The sequence below is a fragment of the Saimiri boliviensis genome, chromosome 10 (genome assembly GCF_048565385.1).
Source record: "Saimiri boliviensis isolate mSaiBol1 chromosome 10, mSaiBol1.pri, whole genome shotgun sequence".
Classification (NCBI taxonomy): Eukaryota; Metazoa; Chordata; class Mammalia; order Primates; family Cebidae; genus Saimiri; species Saimiri boliviensis.
The window spans coordinates 25850718-25870330 of NC_133458.1; the positions used below are offsets into that span (position 1 = coordinate 25850718).

General features: G+C 49.2%; 1 non-coding gene across 1 annotated transcript; it reads right to left on the bottom strand.

The window, feature by feature from the left end:
- Positions 1 to 17103: 17103 nt before the first annotated feature.
- On the bottom strand, positions 17104 to 17220 carry LOC120365416 (U5 spliceosomal RNA). Its single transcript, XR_005580359.1, has one exon. It is a non-coding gene; the product is annotated as a U5 spliceosomal RNA (small nuclear RNA).
- Between the last annotated feature and the right edge of the window lie 2393 nt (positions 17221 to 19613).

The window sequence follows — 19613 nt, forward strand, 5'->3', positions numbered from 1 at the left end:
AAAAAATATATATATATATATATATATATATATATATATAATGGCATTTGTATGTACAGAAATGTTAACTGGCCCCTAAGAAGGAGTTGGGTCCAAGTAGTCAGTCTATGGGAACATGGCCATGACATGATTGTGAGGGGAGCAAGTTGAAAAATCGTGCACACTGCATGCTAGTTTTGCAATATGTGTGTGTGTGTGTGTGTGTGCAAACAGTCATGGGTTTTTATTTTTTTTATGTGGAGATAGTCTCTCTATGTTGCCCAGGCTGGTCTCAAACTCCTTACCTCAAGCAATCCTCCAGCCTCGGCCTCCCAAAGTGCTGGGATTACAGGCATGAGCTAACCTGCCTGGACGGTACTTTTGTGTCTATATACGTACACACAAATATATATGTTTAAATATATACTATGTATGTGTATATATGCATATATATATGTACACGTGTGTATATACATACATATATATAGAGGGGACAGATGTACACTATTGCAGTGTGTGAAAGGAAAATAAAAACTCGGGACTCCAATTAACTCTGTCAAAATGAAAAAATTAAGCTGAAAGCTGAGTCATGCAAGAAGCTGCTTTTCCTTTTGTTCCTAAGCAGACAGTAGCGACAGATAAAAGGTTAAACATCTCCACAGACGTAGCAAAAATTAGCTGGGTGTGGTGGCAGGCACCTGTAATCCCCAGCTACTCAAAAGGCTAAGACAGGAGAATCCCTTGAACCTGGGAGGCAGAGGTTGCAGCAGTGAGCTGAGATCACGCCATCATCGCACTCCAGCCTGGGGACAAGATCAAGACTTCATCTTAAAAAAAAAAAAAAAAAAAAATTAAAGCATGTCTCAAAGCATATGTGGGTGATGTATGATTTTAGAAATCCTTGGGCCCCAAAAAACCTGAAGACCCTCAGCCAGGATACAGGTGGGTCCTTTCCAGTTTTAACTCACAAAGATATTCTCCTACATTTTCTTTCTTTCTCTTTCTTTTTTTCTTTCTTTCTTTTGTTGAGACGGAGTCCCCCTCTTTTGCCCACACTAGAGTAAATGGTGTAATCTCAGCTCACTGTAGCCTCTGCTTCTTGGGTTCAAGCAATTCTCCTGCTTCAGCTTCCTGAGTAGCTGAGATTACAGGCACACACCACCACACCTGGCTACTTTCTGTATTTTTTTTTTTTTCTGAGACGGAGTTTCGCTCTTGTTACCCAGGCTGGAGTGCAATGGTGCGATCTCGGCTCACCGCAACCTCCGCCTCCTGGGTTCAGGCAATTCTCCTGCCTCAGCCTCCTGAGTAGCTGGGATTACAGGCACGTGCCACCATGCCCAGCTAATTTTTTGTATTTTTAGTAGAGACGGGGTTTCACCATCTTGACCAGGATGGTCTCGATCTCTCGACCTCGTGATCCACCCGCCTCGGCCTCCCAAAGTGCTGGGATTACAGGCTTGAGCCACCGCGCCCGGCTTCTGTATTTTTAGTAGAGACGGGGTTTTACCATGCTGGCCAGGCTGGTCTCAAACTCCTGACCTCAAGTGATCCACCCACCTAGGCCTCCCAAAGTACTGGGATTATACCATGAGCACAGTGGGAGCCAAGAGACTGGGACCAGGGCCAGGCTAAAGGAGGCAAGGCGTAAGGTCAATTACTTGCAGAGGCAGAAAATGTGCCAGTCAGGAGAGGGACATGTGGGAGGAAGACCAAGGACAAATTCTACCGCTGTGGCTCTTTCGCCAAGGGTTGGCCAACTAGGCCCCTGGTCTGGGGAGGACACTCTCTTGTCCCTTTTACTTTCCTTCTTTTTTTTTTTTTTTTTTTTTTTTTGAGACAAAATCTCACTCTATCCCCCAGGCTGGAGTGCAATGGCATGATCTCGGCTCACTGCAACCTCCACTTCCCCGGTTTAAGCAATTCTCTTACCTCACCCTCCCAAGTAGCTGCGATTACAAGTGCGCCCCACCACACCTGGCTAACTTTTTTATTTTTAGTATAGACAGGGTTTCACCATGTTGGCCAGGCTTGGTCTTGAACTCCTGGCCTCAACTGATACCCCTTCCTCAGCCTTCCAAAGTCCTGGGATTACAGTTGTGAGCCACCATGCCCAGGGTCCGTCCCTTTTTCCATTCCTGCTGGCTGTTTAATTGTGCATGCCTGGGCAGGGTGGCAGTTTCAGAATCAGCAGGCAGGGCTAGAGATAACCTTCCTCCCCTACAGGACATAAGGGAGCTGTTTTCCCCCACAGACTTCTAGGCTCTTTGCTGAAAATCAGTAATGGAAATGTTGACAAGCTGGTGCAAGGGAAGGTCTGGTGGGTGCGTTAGAGCAGGAGGAAGAGGGTGGCCAGAAGGACTTGCTGAGAAGGAGTGGGACCCCACCCATCAGACTTCAGGCTCACCTTCCGGTCCTCCAGGTGATCAAAAGTCTCGAAGGGTGTCTCTCTGCCTCTCCCTAATACAAAGAAGGAGAAGCAGGGACCCCTGCCCCCAAGAAGAGTGCAGTGTGATGGCATCTTTTTTTTTTTTTTTTTGAGATGAAGTCACACTCTGTTGCTCTGTTGCCCAAGCTGGAGTGCAGTGGTGTGATCTTGGCTCACTGCAACCTCCACCTCCTGGGTTAAAGCGATTCTCCTGCCTCAGCCTCCCAAGTACCTGGGACTACAGGCACGCACCACCATGCTGGACTAATTTTTGTATTTTTAGTAGAGACGGGGTTTCATTATGTTGGCTGGGCTGGCCTCACACTCCTGACCTCGCAATCCACCCACTGCAGCCTCCCAAAGTGCTGGGATTACAGGTGTGAGCCACTAGGCCTGGCCTTTTTTTTTTTTTTGAGATGGAGTCTTACTCTGTCACCAAGGCTGCAGTGCAGTGGCATGATCTTGGCTCTCTGCAACCTGAGCCTCTCAGGTTCAAGTGAATCTCCTGCCTCAACCTCCTGAGTAATGGGATATGGGATTACAGGTACGCATCACCACACCCAGCTAACTTTTGTATTTTTAGTAGAGACAGAGTTTCATCATGGTGGCCAGGCTGGTCTCCAACTTCTGACCTCAAGTGATCCGCCCGCCTGGGCCTCCCAAAGTGCTGGGATTATAGGCATGAGCCACCGCGTCCAGCCATGACAGGGGTTTTTGATAGTTCAGCAGAGACAGTAGCAAAGCATTGCTATTTCTCCCCAGCCTTGCCAACATCTATTGTTTCCTGACTTTTTAATAATCCACATTCTGACTGGTATGACATGGTATCTCATTGTGATTTTGATTTGCATTTCTCTAATGATCAGAGGTGTTACTTTTTTTTCTTTCTTTTTTAAAAATTTTTATTTATTTATTATTTTATTTTATTTTATTTTATTTTTTAAAGACAGGGCTTCACCATGTTGATCAGGCTGGTCTTGAACTCCCGACCTCAGGTGACCCGCCCACCTTGGCCTCCAAAGTGCTTGGATTACAGGCGTGAGCCACCACGCCCAGCTTTTTTTTTAATTTTTAAAGACGGGGTTTCACCATGTTGGTCAGGCTAGTCTTGAACTCCCGACCTCAGGTGATCTGCCCGCCTTGGCCTCCAAAGTGCTTGAATTACAGACATGAGCCACCACGCATGGCCAAGTTTTTTTTTCATATGTTTGTTGGCCACATGTGTCTTTTTTGGAGAAACATCTGTTCATATCCTTTGCCCACTTTTTTTTTTTTTTTTGAGATGGAGTTTCACTCTTGTGGTCCAAGCTGCAGTGCAATATTCACAATAGCAAAGACATGGAATCAAACCAAATGCCCATCAATGATAGACTGAATGAAGAAAATGTGGCACATATACACCATGAAACACTATGTAGCCATAAAAAGGAACAAGATCATGTTCTTTGCAGGGACTTGGATGGAATTGGAAGCCATTATCCTCAGCAAACTAATGCACAAACAGAAAAACAAACACCGAATGTTCTCACTTATAAGTAAGAGCTGAACAATCAGAACACATGGACACAGGGAGGGGAACAACACTTACTGGGTCCTGTCAGGGGAGGGTGGTGGGGGAAGAGAATTAGGGAAAAGAGCTAATTCGTGCGGGGCTTAATACCTAGGTGATGGCTTGACTGGTGCAGCAAACCACCATGGCACATGTTTACCTATGTAACAAACATGCACATCCTGCACATGTGCCCTGGAACTTTAAAAATAATAATAAAATAATTAGAAAAAGAAAATAATGTCCAAGACAGGCCCTTCCCCAGCTGAATTTTTTTTTTTTTTTTTTGAGACGGAGTTTCACTCTTGTTACCCGGGCTGGAGTGCAATGGCGCGATCTCAGCTCACCGCAACCTCCGCCTCCTGGGTTCAAGCAATTCTCCTGCCTCAGCCTCCTCCCAGGTAGCTGGGATTACAGGCACGTGCCACCATGCCCAGCTAATTTTTGTATTTTTAGTAGAGACAGGGTTTCACCATGTTGACCAGGATGGCCTCGATCTCTCGACCTCATGATCCACCCGCCTTGGCCTCCCGAAGTGCTGGGATTACAGGCGTGAGCCACTGCGCCCTGCTTCCAGCTGAATTTTTAAATTGTTAATACATAAACTAAAAAGGCCAGCACACGCTCCAGCTCTATCACCAGCTGAACCCTAGGAGGCAACCTCCCCTCTTGGGCCCTCCTCCCCTCCTCCCCTCCTCCTACCCCCAGGGGCAACTGGCTGTGAGAGCACCTCCCACAGATTTCCTACCCTTGGCCAAACTGCTATTCCTTAGGCAAGCCCTGGCTTTCCTGCTCTGTGTTATTGTTAAGACTCCAGCTCCTTCTGCGGAAAGGCTCATTGCTACCCATGCCATGGGTTTCTCAGGTCCAGCAGGAGAATCTGGGAGCTCCCTACTTCAGCCAGCGCAGAGGTAGCACGGGGCCCTGTTAGCCTCCTACCAACCCACCCAGATTCTGCTTTCAGCTCTGCCGCCCTGAGCCCCTAGCCTCTCATTCTCAACGTCCCTGTACATGAGGCAGGCAGAACAGGTTCTTGTCAAGATGCAAGGCTACGGTACATGTAGAGAACCCAGACTGGTACTTAGAACAGCAAAGGTGCTGGGTACAAAGTGGGCTGAGCAGGTGGATCACCTGCTGTCAGGAGTTCGAGACCAGCCTAGCCAACATGGTGAAATCCCATCTCCACTAAAAAGACAAAAATTAGCCAGGTGTGGTGGTGCGCGCCTGTAATCCCAGCTACTCAGGAGGCTAAGTAGGAGAATCACTTGAACCTGGGAGGCAGAGGTTGCAATGAGTGGAGATCGTGCCACTGCAGTCCAGCCTGGGTAACAGAGCAAGACTGTCTCAAAAAAAGGGTGTGAGGCCGGGCGTGGTGGCTCAAGCCTGTAATCCCAGCACTTTGGGAGGCCGAGGCGGGTGGATCACAAGGTCGAGAGATCGAGACCATCCTGGTCAAAATGGTGAAACCCCGTCTCTACTAAAAATACAAAACATTAGCTGGGCATGGTGGCGCGTGCCTGTAATCCCAGCTACTCAGGAGGCTGAGGCAGGAGAATTGCTTGAACCCAGGAGGCAGAGGTTGCGGTGAGCCGAGATCGTGCCATTGCACTCCAGCCTGGGTAACAAGAGCGAAACTCCGTCTCAAAAAAAAAAAAAAAAAAGGGTGTTGGGGGGCAGGCTGATATTGGAGTGCATGCTGTATTCCCAGTACCATGCTGGGCATCATGGAAACAATGATCAAGGAGCTAAAGTGCTGGCTACCAGAAGCCAGCTGTCTGCATGAAGAGAGAAAGACACACAGGAAGAGAAAGTGCAGAAGACCACGTGGGAAGAGTCAGTAGCAGTAACGCTGGACAGCGCCTTCCCTCACAGGCTCTCACCCACCTTTCCCCAAGCCCTGGCCACAGCACCTGGGCTCATCTGTACCTGTGACCATCTCATTTCTGCCCCAGGGGCCCTCTGTGCCCAGGACAGGTGTTCTGGACACTAACACATGTGACAGAATAACCCTTGGCCCATAGGATACACAAGCCGGTGGATAAATGCTATCCCTTCCAATCATTTTGGGGATAGTTCTGAGCCCCCTTCTGTATACTCCTCCGAGGCTCGTAGCATGATGGAACCCAGCTGCACACAGCAGTGACAGCCTGGAGACGCATCCTTAGATTGGTGTGTCCTCCTTTCCTGTTCACTCTCAGTCTCCCACTCCTGTTCTTTGGGATCCACTTTCCAAAATGAACCACGTGGATCGAGGCCCCTGTCTCTTGTGTTCTTTCCCAATGAGAGAAGAGGCTAAGTGGCTCAGGGCACAGCCTCTGGGCTTGGACTGTCTTGGCCATTGGCTAGGGCTGTGAGCACAGGCAAGGGGCTTCCTTTCTCCCCAGCAGGAGTAGCATCTGTTTGCCTGGTCTAAGGGTTGCTGTGGAAGTCAGCTAGAGCAGTGGTCTAGCAAAGATGTTGAGAACACAGTCTCTGGAGCCAGGTTCCTTGACTCTTCAACCCATTACCTATGTGATCCTGGAGAAGTTACTTCATCTCCCAGTGCCTTGGTTTCATTATATGTATCATGGGGATAATAATAGTTCCTACTTGATAGGGCTATTATGAAGATTAATCATATGAATGCATGTAAAGTATCTAAAATAGTCTCTGCCTATTAAAATCATGGCTGCAAAGGTCTTTGCAAAATACCTGTCACTCTGGGTAATACCCAATACTGAAAAAAATAGAAAAATATTATGGGCCAGGTGGTGCACATGCCTGGAGTCCCAGGTACTTGGGAGATGGAGGCAAAAGGATCGTTTGAGCCCCGGAGTTTGAGAAACTGTAGGGGAGACTGGGCATGGTGGCTCACACCTGTAATCCCAGCACTCTGGGAAGCCCAGGCAGGTGAATCATTTGACGTCAGAAGTTCCAGACCAGCCTGGCCAACATGGTGAAATCCCGTCTCTACTAAAAATTCAAAAATTAGCCAGGTATGGTGTCATGTGCCTGTAATCCCAGCTGCTCGGGAGGATGAGGCAGGAGAATTGCTTGAACTGGAAGGCTGAAGCTGCAGTGAGCCAAGATCGCACCACTGCACTCCAGTCCAGGTGACAGAGATCCTGTCTCAAAAAAGAAAAAAGAAAAAAAAAAAAAATGAGGCCGGGTGCAGTGGCTCACACCTGTAATCCCAGCACTTTGGGAGGCCAAGGCGGGCAGATCACCTGAGGTCAGGAGTTCAAGACCAGACTGACCAACATGATGAAACCTCGTCTTAAAAAAAAAAAAGAAAAAAAAAAGTAGGAGATTATCTTTGTAAAGTAAAACTGGAAAGGACATCTTTTACAAGTGTTTATAGATTTTGGGGGTACAAGTGCTGATTTATTTATTTATTTATTTATTTTTGAGATGGAGTTTTGCTCTTCTTGCCCAGGCTGGAATGTAATGGCATGACCTTGGCTCACCACAACCTCCGCCTCCCAGGTTCAACCGATTCTCCTGTTTTAGCCTCCCGAGTAGCTGGGATTAAAGGCATGTGCCACCACATCCCACTAATTTTGTATTTTTCGTAGAGACAGGGTTTCTCCATGTTAGTCAGGCGGGTCTTGAACTCCCGACCTCAGGTGATCCACCCGCCTCAGCCTCCCAAAGTGCTGGGATTACAGGTGTGAGCCACCTTGCCCAGCCAGCAAGTGCAGATTTCTTGCACTCCTATATTATGCGGTGTAGTCTGAGCTTTTAGCATACCCATCGCCCAAAGCGTATACATGGTACATATCAGGTAATTTCTCATCCCCCACCGTCCTCCAACCCACCCACCTTTTGGAGTCTCCAATGTCCGTTATTCCATTCTGCATGTCCATATGTACCCATCGTTTAGCTCCCACTTAGAAGTGAGAATACACAGTATCTGACTTTCTGTTTCTGAGGTATTTCACTTAGGATATCGGCCTCTAGTTCCATCTGTGTTGCTGCAAAAGGCATGATTTCATTCTTTCCTGTGGCTGACTAGTATGCCATTTTCTTTATCCAATCCTCTGTTGATGGACGTTTAGGCTGATTCCACATCTTTTTTTTTGAGACGGAGTTTCGCTCTTGTTACCCAGGCTGGAGTGCAATGGCACAATCTTGGCTCACCACAACCTCCGCCTCCTGGGTTCAGGCAATTCTCCTGTCTCAGCCTCCTGAGTAGCTGGGATTACAGGCACGTGCCACCATGCCCAGCTAATTTTTTGTATTTTTAGTAGAGACGGGATTTCACCATGTTGACCAGGATGGTCTCGATCTCTTGACCTCGTGATCCACCCGCCTCGGCCTCCCGAAGTGCTGGGATTACAGGCTTGAGCCACTGCACCCGGCCCTACACCTTTGTTATTTGAATAGTGCTGCAATAAACATAGGAGTGCAGGCATCTCTTTGATGTAATGATTTCTTTCCCTTTGGGTAGATACCCAGTAGTGGGATTGCTGAATTGAATGGTAGTTCTATTTTGAGTCTTTGAGAAATCTCCATACGGTTTTTCACAAAGGTTGCACTTATTTACATTACCACCAACGGCGTCTAAGTGTCTCCTTTTCTTCACATCCTCACCAACATCTGCTGTTTTTTGACTTTTTCGTAATGGCCATTCTGACAGATGTAAGATGGTATCTCATGTGGCTTTCATTTACATTTCCCTAATGATTAGTGATGTCCAGCATTTTTTCATATGTTTCTTGGCCACTTGTATGTCTTATTTTGAGAAGTATCTGTTTGTGTCTTTTGTGCACTTTTGTAATGGGGTTATTTGTTCTTCCCTTGTTGAGCTGTTTGAGCTCCTTATAGATTCCGGACATTAGTCCTTTTGTCAGATGCATGGTTTGCAATTATTATTTCCCGTTCTGTATGTTGTCTGTTTGCTGTGTCGATTATTTCTTTTGCTATGCGGAAGCTTTTTTTTTTTTTTTTTTTTTTTTTTTAGATGGAGTTTCTTTCTTGTTACCTGGGCTGGAGTGCAATGGTGCCATCTCAGCTCACTGCAACCTCCGCCTCCTGGGTTTAAGCAATTCTCTGACCTCAGCCTCCCAGGTAGTTGGGACTACAGGCGTGTACCACCATGCCCAGCTAATTTTTGTATTTTTTTTTTTTTTTGAGACGGAGTTTCACTCTTGTTACCCAGGCTGGAGTGCAATGGCGCGATCTCGGCTCACCGCAACCTCCGCCTCCTGGGCTCAGGCAATTCTCCTGCCTCAGCCTCCTGAGTAGCTGGGATTACAGGCACGCACCACCATGCCCAGCTAGTTTTTTTTGTATTTTTAGTAGAGACGGGGTTTCACCATGTTGACCAGGATGGTCTCGATCTCTTGACCTCGTGATCCACCCACCTCGGCCTCCCAAAGTGCTGGCATTACAGGCTTGAGCCACCGCGCCCGGTCCAATTTTTGTATTTTTAGTAGAGACGGGGTTTCACCATGTTGACCAGGATGGTCTTGATCTCTTGACCTCATGATCCACCCACCTTGGCCTCCCAAAGTTCTGGGATTATAGGAGTAAGCCACCTTGCCCGGCCAGAAGCTTTTAATTTAATTAAGTCTCATTTGTCTATTTTTGTTTTGTTGCATTTGCCTCGTAAATATTTGCTGTTATTATTGTAGTCTAGTCAGGAGGAATAAAAACCCAAACTGGGATCGGACAGTAAGAAGAGATGGTGACAGGCCGGATGTGGTGGCTCACGCCTGTAATCCCAGCACTTTGGGAGGCTGAGGTGGGTGGATCACGATGTCAGGAGATCAAGATCATCCTGGCTAACACTGTGAAACTCTGTCTCTACTAAAAATAAAAATAAAAAAATTAGGCAGGCATGCTGGCACGTGCCCGTAGTCCCAGATACTGGGGAGACTGAGGCCAGAGAATTGCTTGAACCCGGGAGGTGGAGGTTGCAGTGAGCTGAGATCGTGCCACTGCACTCCAGCCTGGGTGACAGAGTGAGACTCCGTTTCAAAAAAAAAAAAAAGATGGTGACAAGGAAGAAAAGAAGAGAATAAATAGTCAGTGGTTGGATTTAGGGAGTGAAGAACAGGGGAGCCTGGGGAAGGCCTGGTTTCTTGGCCTGGGTGCAGGCAGGGTGCCAGGAAAGCTGAGAACGGAGGCAGCCTGAGGACCTGATGAACATGGAGCAATGGAAAAATACCTGTAGCAGTGCAGAACAGAGGTGAGGCAGGTGTCGGGGGACAGAGCCTCCCCAGGGGCCCAAAGAGGGCTTCCAGGGTGAGAGGTGGATAGACCGGCCCAGCACAACTGGTCCCAGTCCTTGGAGAGTTTCGTCCCAGTGGTGGGGCAGCACCTGTCCACCATGCCAAGCCTGGAATGGATGCATGGGCATGCAGATGTCCAGGGAGCTCCGAGGAACGGCGGGGGAAGGCTCCAGGACAGAGGGTGTGGGCAGGGACACAGCCAAAAAATGTGTCTGGGACCCATCCCTCAAGGACAGAGATGCTTTCTAGGGTGGAGAGGATGGGTAGAGCCATCCCCAGAGAGGAAGCTGTGCACACGCAGGCCCAGACACAGGAAAACACCCAGCCTGTGCAGAGGAGACAAGGAGGTCCCTGAGAGGGTGAGAGGGCAAGGTGGCTAGAAAGGCTGGGACTGAATTGTGAAGGTTCCCATGACAGCCTGAAGCATGTGGACCATGCTCTGGTGGAGTCCGGAGCCCCCAGCTCTGCCCTCAAGAGAGACTCAGTGGGAGCTGGGTCAGCCGCGGTGGTGCTGGGCATTCCACTCCACTCGCCAGGAGCCTGCACTCAGCCACCCCATACACTAATACACTACTCACACCACACACACACCACACCACACACCACACACTACATACACCACTCACGCACAACACACCCCACACCCCACACACTACATACACCACTCACACCACACACACCACGCCCCACACCCCACACACTACATACACCACTCATACCACACACTCACACCACACACGCCACACCACACAGACACCCCACACACTACATACACACACTCACCACACACTCACATCCCATTACACACCCCACATACTAATACACCACTTACACCACACACACCACACCACACACCCCATACATTACATACACCACTCACACCACATACCCCACACACTGCATACACCACACACTCACCCCACACACTACATACACCACTCACACCACACACACCACACCACACAACCACCCCACACACTACATACGCCACTCACACCACACACTCACATCACATTACACACCCCCCACACACTACATACACCACTCACACCACACACTCACATCACATTACACACCCCCCCCACACACCACTCACACCACACACTCACACCACACCACACACCCCACACATTACATACACCACTCATACCACACCTCATACCACACCGCACACCCCACACACTACATACACCACACACTCACACCACACACTACATACACCACTCACACCACACACATCACATTACACACCCCACACACTAACATACCACTCACACCACACACTCACACATCATACACCCCAACACTACACCACTCACACCACACCCCACACACTACATACACCACTCACACCACACACTCATGCCACACACTCATTCCACACACACCACACACTACATGCACTGGTCACACACACACCACACACTCACCCCACACACCATATACACTGGTCACACACTCACACCACATACACTACCCATCCACCCAACACACTACATATATCACTCACACTACACACTCACGCCATACACTAACTCCACAAACACACTCATGCCACACACACCACACACACAGTCACACTACACCACTCTCGCCACACCTTCCACATACAACACACACATACTACATACACATATCATGCACCACACATACACCATACATACACACACTGCACCCCACACACACAGCACACAGCACACTCTGCATCATACACTCATGCCACTCATTCACACCACACAGACCATACACACATTGCAGCACCCCATACACCACACTCTGCACCACACTCGCACCACATATATACCCACTGCACCACATACTACACACACCACACATACCACACAGTCAAACCACGCATACACACAGTGCACCACACGCTCACAGAACTTATACGTGCTGTACCATACACACTACACACACCACACACACCCTGTACTACATACTCACACCACTCATACACCACCACACCGCAACACACAACACACACACACTGCACCGCACACTTACACTACACATACACACCACACACACACTGCACCACACAAACACTACACACACCACACGCTGCACCACACACTCACATCACACACACTACACCACACTCAGACCACACACACACACACACAGGATCACACACACCATGCACTGTACCACAGATGCTGCAGCACACACCACACACATAATGCACCACACACATTTCACACACACAACACCCACACATTTCACACACAGCATTTGCACATACACATGCCACCACCAAGCACACGTTACACAGGCACACTACATCCTTCACCACGGGCATACATGACAAACTGCACCTATACACCAGCCATGCCCCCAAGACCACACTCTCATGTGCACACTACCACACACATGCACACACACTGCACCACACTGGAGTTAATAAATGTGAGCAATAAATGTGAGCAAGGACTTGTGAACAACCTGAACGAATAAAGGGTACAAGGCTTTCCACCGCTGGCGCCCCTGGGGGGCATTCAGACCCTAAATAAGGTTTGCATCTCCTGGATTTTGGGAGACCGCAGGGAGCTCCGTCCGTACTTCCCGTCAGCATCACGGGACATCTCTCGCCATTTGTGACCAGGCCAGGGCAGAAGCCGCCCCTCCCAGCTGGAATTCCACCCCCACAGGCCTGCTCCAGCCCCTCCTATCTCCCTCTGACGCACACACTTTGGCACCTTCCTGTCTTGGAGGACCCTGCCCCCAAAGGGCCCCCTCCCGCCTCTCCTTGGATAAGCTCAGGTTATCTGCCCATCTGCTGGCCACCGGCCTGTTTATCTTCTTAGGGCTTTCTTCCTGAAATAGCTCAGGGTTATCTAAGCTGCCCGTGTGGGCCCGCCTGCCTGACAGCCTCCTCCACCCCTCCAGGGAGGGTGGCCCCTCATCCCTGGAAGTCCTTCTCCTTTCATCCAGACCTGAATTCCACAGTTATTAGACCAAGCTGGAGCCCTTCCGTCCCTCCGCCTCCATCAAGTTCCCCGACACGTCCAGGACAGTACCCGATGACTTCTGCCTTCCCTCGGGGAGGTGGTCAGGGCTCGCGAGCTGCCCAGTTGGCTTAAAGTTGCCAAACTCAAAGCCAAGCACATCTGAAACCCTCTACCTCTCCTACACTGCCGTTCCAGCAGTCATGTCAAAGACCTGGTGTCCAATAGTTCGCTAGGGTGACTATAGCTAACATCAATTGATTGTCCACTTTAACTTAGCAGCTTAGTCGGGCGGGTGACAGGCGCCTGTAGTCCCAGCTACTCAGGAGGCTGAGGGAAGAGTACTGCTTGAGCCTGGGAGTTTTGAGGCTGCAGGGAGCCGTGATTGCACCACTGCACTTCAGCCTGGGAGACAGAGAAAGACCCTTTCTCCAAAACAATAAAATAGCTAGAAGATGATAATTCACATGTTCCTAACACAAAGGAAAAATAAATATCTAAGGTGACAGATATCCCAATTACCCTGATTTGATCATCTGAGTTATCAAACTATCACATATAACCTGAAAACACATATTCCCATTACAAGCCACCACGCTCGGCTGATTTTTTAATTTTAATTTTTATTAAAGATGAGGTCATGCTTTGTTGCTCAGGCTGGTTTTGAACTCCTGGCCTCAAGTGATCCTCCTGCCTCAGGCTCCCAAAGTGCTGGGATTACAGGTGTGAATCACTGCACCGACCCTAAACATGCTTCTATATTTTATTTGAGACAGGGTCTGGATCTGTCTTCCAGGCTGGAGTGCAACGGCATGATCTTGGCTCATTGCAGCCTGGAACTCCCAGCTCAAGTGATCCTTCCACCTCAGCCTCCCTAGTAGCTGGGACTGCAGGCGTGCACCACCATGACTGTCTAATATTTTTGGATTTTTTTGTAGGACGGGAATTCACCATATTGCCTAGCCTGGTCTGGAACTCATGAGTTCAGGCAATCTGACCGCATCGGCCTCCCAAAGTGCTGGGATTACAGGTGTGAGCCACCGCACCAGGCCCAGGCATGCTTCTTTAAAACAACAACATGCCCAGGCACGGTGCTATCACCTGTAATCCCAACACTTTGGGACGCTGAGGTGGGAGGATCGCTTGAGATCAGGAGTTTGAGACCAGCCTGGCCAACATAGTGAAACCCTGTCTCTACTAAAAATACAAAAATTAGACGGGCATGGTGGTGAGCACCTGTAATCCCAGCTACTCAGAAGGCTGAGGCAGGAGAATTGCTTGATCCCGGGAGGCAGAAGTTGCAGTTCAGTGAGCCGAGATCACACCACTGCACTCTAACCTGGGCAAGAAAGCAAGACTCTATCTCAAAAATAAAATAAAATAGTTGAGTGCAGTTGCTCATGCCCGTAATCCCAGCACTTTGGGAGGCCAAGACTGGCAGATCATGAGGTCAGGAGTTCGAGACCAGCCTGGCCAACATAGTGAAACCCCATCTCTACTAAAAATACAAAAATTAGCCAGGCACGGTGGCACACACCTGTAGTCCCAGCTACACAGGAGGCTGAGGTGGGAGAATTGCTTGATCCTGGGAGGCAGAGGTTACAGTGAGCCAAGATCGCGCTACTGCACGTCAGCCTGGGCAACAGAGCAAGATTCTATCTCAAAAAATAAAATAATGACCTAAAATAAAACAACAACACCTTTCTTAGACTCCAGCGTAAAATCTCAGTCGCTTTCTCGCCACCGCAGCAGTGGCCCTCACCAGCACCACTGCCCCCGCCCAGGCCCTCGGTCCTTCCAAGCCACAGTCCTCAGACACCTTCCCCCCGGGCACTGGGATTCCAAGTCTCCTACATCACACATTACAGAAATAGATTTATGCTGTCATTTCCCCTCGGCACGTCCCTGCTGGAGAACCTTCTATGGCTCCCTGTTTCTGATTGCATCAAGTCTGAACACGTGTGTCTGGCTCTCAAGGCTCACCTCCACTTGTCTAACGTCAAATCCCATGACTCTGTAAGTATTGCCCCCAGCAAGCCCCACCCAAGCGTGCTCTATGCCTCTGCCTGAGCCAGCAGTATTTCCTCTACCTTGTCAAGGCTTCCTCCCACTCCAAGTCCTAGTTCTGTTAAGTCCTTTTCCAGCCTTCCCATCATTCATCGATTCAGCTTATTTTGTTTTATTTTACATTTGAGACAAAGTCTCGCTCTGTTGCCCAGGCTGGACTGCAGTGGCACAGTCTTGGCGCACAGCAACCCCCACCTCCCAGTCTCAAGTGATCCCCCCACTGTAGCCTCCCTAGTAGCTGGGTCTACAGGCACATGCCACCATGCTCAGCCAACTTTTTAATTTTTTTTTTTTTTTTTTTTTTTGAGATGAGTCTCACTCTTGTTGCGTAGGCTGGAGTGCAATGGCGCAGTCTCGGCTCACTGCCATCTCTACCTCCCGGGTTCAAGTGATTCTCCAGCCTCAGCCTTCCGAGTAGCGGGGATTACAGGCATGTGCCACCACGCCCAGCTAATTTTGTATTTTTAGTAGAGACAAGGGTTTCTCCATGTTGGTCAGGCTAGTCTCGAACTTCTGACCTCAGGTGATCCACCTGCCTCGGCCTCCCAAAGTGCTGGGGTTACAGGCGTGAGCCACCGTACCCAACCAATTTTTTTTATTTTTAAAAGCAGACGCTCACTATATTACCCAGGCTGGTCTCTAATTGCTGGGCTCAAGAGATCCTCCCACTTTGGCCTCCCAACATGCTGTGATTATAGACGTGAGCCACCATGGCCGGCCCATTCAGCCAATTTTAACTGAGCAGTTACTATGGACTGATGTGGCAGGTACTGCCTCTGCCAGCCTCTCCTCTGAGCTCCAACAGCATGAGTCACTCCTTCCACACACTTGGGCACAGACCCCTGGGGTCTTTTTTTTTTTTTGAGACGGAGTTTCACTCTTGTTACCCAGGCTGGAGTGCAATGGCGCGATCTCAGCTCACCACAATCTCCGCCTCCTGGGTTCAGGCAATTCTCCTGCCTCAGCCTCCTGAGTAGCTGGGATTATAGGCACGTGCCACCATGCCCAGCTAATTTTTGTATTTTTAGTAGAGACAGGGTTTCACCATGTTGACCAGGATGGTCTCGATCTCTTGACCTCGTGATCCACCCGCCTCGGCCTCCCAAAGTGCTGGGATTACAGGCTTGAGCCACCGCGCCCGGCCATCCAGGAGTCTTATCATGTGCCACATTATAGGGCTTGCATCTCACCAATCATGTCACGAGCCAAATGACAGCAAACTTGTCTCCACATCTTCTGTGTCCCCCATGGCCCTGGCTCTCCAGTTGGGAACTTCGCAAACCACAGGCTTTTGTGTTTTTCTTTGGAAGACTAGCACAGAATTGCCAACTTTTTATTTTATCAAATGAACACATTTTTTAATTACCATGTGGTCATAAATGAAGGCATATTTTAACACTAAGAACAGAGAAAGAACATAATCCTAGAATAAACTTTTGAAATCACTGCTATATAGCTAAGCTTATTCCATTTCAAAAGTTGTTTATTCAACTTTGAATGGAATAAGCTTAGCAGTATAGAAAAACTCACCACATTTTTCTTTTTCTCTGTTTCAGAAAATCTCAGAATAAAAGGACAATCTTTTCCATGGAATAAATTTAGCGAGATGGAAAATTCATCACATGTCTTGTCTTTTTCAGTTCACAGGGGGCAGGTGGCCACTTTATCAACGTCCACCCCAGGATTTGGGAGCCACTGTCTACAACCCCTCACCAGGCCTGAGCTCCGCTCAAGTGAGTGGAGTGGTCCTTTGATCTCTTGCTTTGGTTATTGGCGGGAGAAGCTATCCTGAGTGTCCTCTCACCAGATGAGGCCTGGGATCCACGGACATGTCAGGCCCATATCTGACCCCACACTCAGCCTTCTATCCCCTCAGACTTTGTCTCAGACATTTGTCTTGATTTTTTTTTTTTAATGAGCCCTGCATAAGCAGGACATCAAAAAATTCAGTTATAAACTCATAATTGTTCCTCTCCATGGAAATCTTTAGTAAAAGGTGAAAGATTTATTGGTTATGAAGAGAAACCAGAGCATTGTCTTGATTTATTTTTAAGACAGAGCCCAGGCTGGAGTGCAATGTCGCAATCTTGGCTCACTGAAACCTCTGCCTCCCAGATTCAAGTGATTCTTCTGCTGCAGCCTCCCGAGTACCTGAGATTACAGGCATCCGCCACCACATTCAGCTAACTTTTGAATTTTTAGTAGAGACAGGGTTTCACCATGTTGGCCAGGCTGGTCTTGAACTCCTGACCACAAGTGATCACCCTCCTGAGCCTCCCAAAGTGCTGAGATTACAGGTGTGAGCCACCGCATCTGGCCCATTTGTCCTGATTTTGTGCTCCTGGAAACTGGACTCAGCAGGCACGCAGGTGTTTGTGACACTCACTGCTTCCTACTCTTGGGCAGTGAAACCCTTGAGTCTCAGAGGAGTCAGGAGTGAGGGGGCATCGGGAGTGATGGACAGGAGTGGGAAGCAAGTGAGTCCCAGACACAGACACCCCCAGCCCACGGCCGGACAGCTCCCAGGGTGAGAGCCCTGATCTTCAGTTCCCACCCCTGGGGCTCTGCCCTCTCCCTTCCCTCTCTGAGTGGGGCTTCTTCAGGAGGGAACAGCAGCCTCAACTTTCCACTGCTCAGCCCTGCATCCCTGCAGCCGCTTCCATTAAAAGCCAACACTGCCTGGATGGGAGAGAGAGAGAATTTTTCCAAAGGATGTGTGTGCGCATTGTTGGGAGCAGCAAGCATTTTGGTGAACCCCGGGTCACAGCACAGCCTGACAAATGGCAGGAAGTTCAGGACTTGGGCCTGATATTTTTTGCACAAAGGCCCCATAGCCCAGCCAGGTGAGCTGGGCCCAGGGACAGACACGGGGGCCACCGCCCGGCACTTCCTGCCCTTTGTTGGCCCGTGGGACAGCCTTCCCGGCACTCCAAATGGCCTTTCTTTGGTGCCTGACTCCTGTGCTTTATTTATGGAGAGGAGCTCCTCAATATAGAAACGGGCGGGCCAGGAGCCGGAGGCAGGATGTGGGAATGCAGACTGGCAGGATGCCTGCCAGCGGGGACAGGGTTGCCGAATTAAAAGAATGTGGCCATGGACACCCGATCATAAGCCTGCCTGATATTTATATATCTGAAGAGTTGTTCCACATGCTCCCCTGGCACATTTCAGGGCATCACAGCCCGCCCTGGCATCAGGCCTCCCTGTGACCCCACCCTTGAGTTCTCATGGCCTGGTTGGCCTCCGCCTAGGTGAGAGTCAGGTCACCTGCCCCAACCCTCCAAGGCTATGTGGGCTTCTTGGAGGAAGGGGCCATTTCTTTCTTCAATAGGAGAACCTCTGTGGCTGGCATCCTGAGGATCAGCCAGATACCTGGGGGAGGGGCGTGTTTATGGGCAACAGTGCATGGAGGACCCTTTCATGCTCCCAGTCTTTCCTTCATTAGCATCATTTCTGGTGGAATTCTTCTTAAAGGCGACCACACATACTTCTACTGTCTCAGATAAAATACTTAGATTTTGTGCTTTCTTGGAAAATTGGGGTCTCAGTTCTGAGTCCTGGGTGGAGAGGTTCAGAGAGCCGTGACAGTTAGGTTTGAGATCCAGGCTGCTACGCTTTTTTGTTTTGTTTTATTTATTTATTTATTTATTTATTTATTTACTTATTTTTTTGAGACGGAGTTTTGCTCTTGTTACCCAGGCTGGAGTGCAATGGCGCGATCTCGGCTCACCGCAACCTCCGCCTCCTGGGTTCAGGCAATTCTCTTGCCTCAGCCTCCTGAGTAGCTGGGATTACAGGCACGCACCACCATGCCCAGCTATTTTTTTTGTATTTTTAGTAGAGACGGGGTTTCACCATGTTGACCAAGATAGTCTCGATCTCTTGACCTTGTGATCCACCCGCCTCGGCCTCCCAAAGTGCTGGGATTACAGGCTTGAGCCACTGCGCCCGGCTGTTTTGTTTTATTTTGAGACAGAGTCGCATTCTATCACCTAGGCTGGAGTGCAGTGGCACAATCTCAGCTCACTACAACCTTCACCTCCCGGGTTCAAGCAATTCTCCTTCCTCAGCCTCCCAAGTAGCTGGGATTACAGGCACATACCACCACATCTGGCTAATTTTTATATTTTGAATAGAGAGGGGGTTTCCCCATGTTGGCCAGACTGGTCTCAAACTCCAGACCTCAAGTAATCTGCCTGCCTCGGTCTCCCAAAGTGCTGGGATTACAGGCATGAGCCACTGTGCCTGGCCAAGTTTCTTCACCTCCTGGCTTGCAGAGGTTGGCCTGACAATACCGTTCATTTAATTCGCATGTTCTGCAGTTCTATGATTTGTTTTGTACCATGTGGTCATGGAGTGATGTCAATGTAAAAGTGATTTGAGTTACATAAGGCCATTTGTCTCCACACTAAGTCACAGCTGACTTT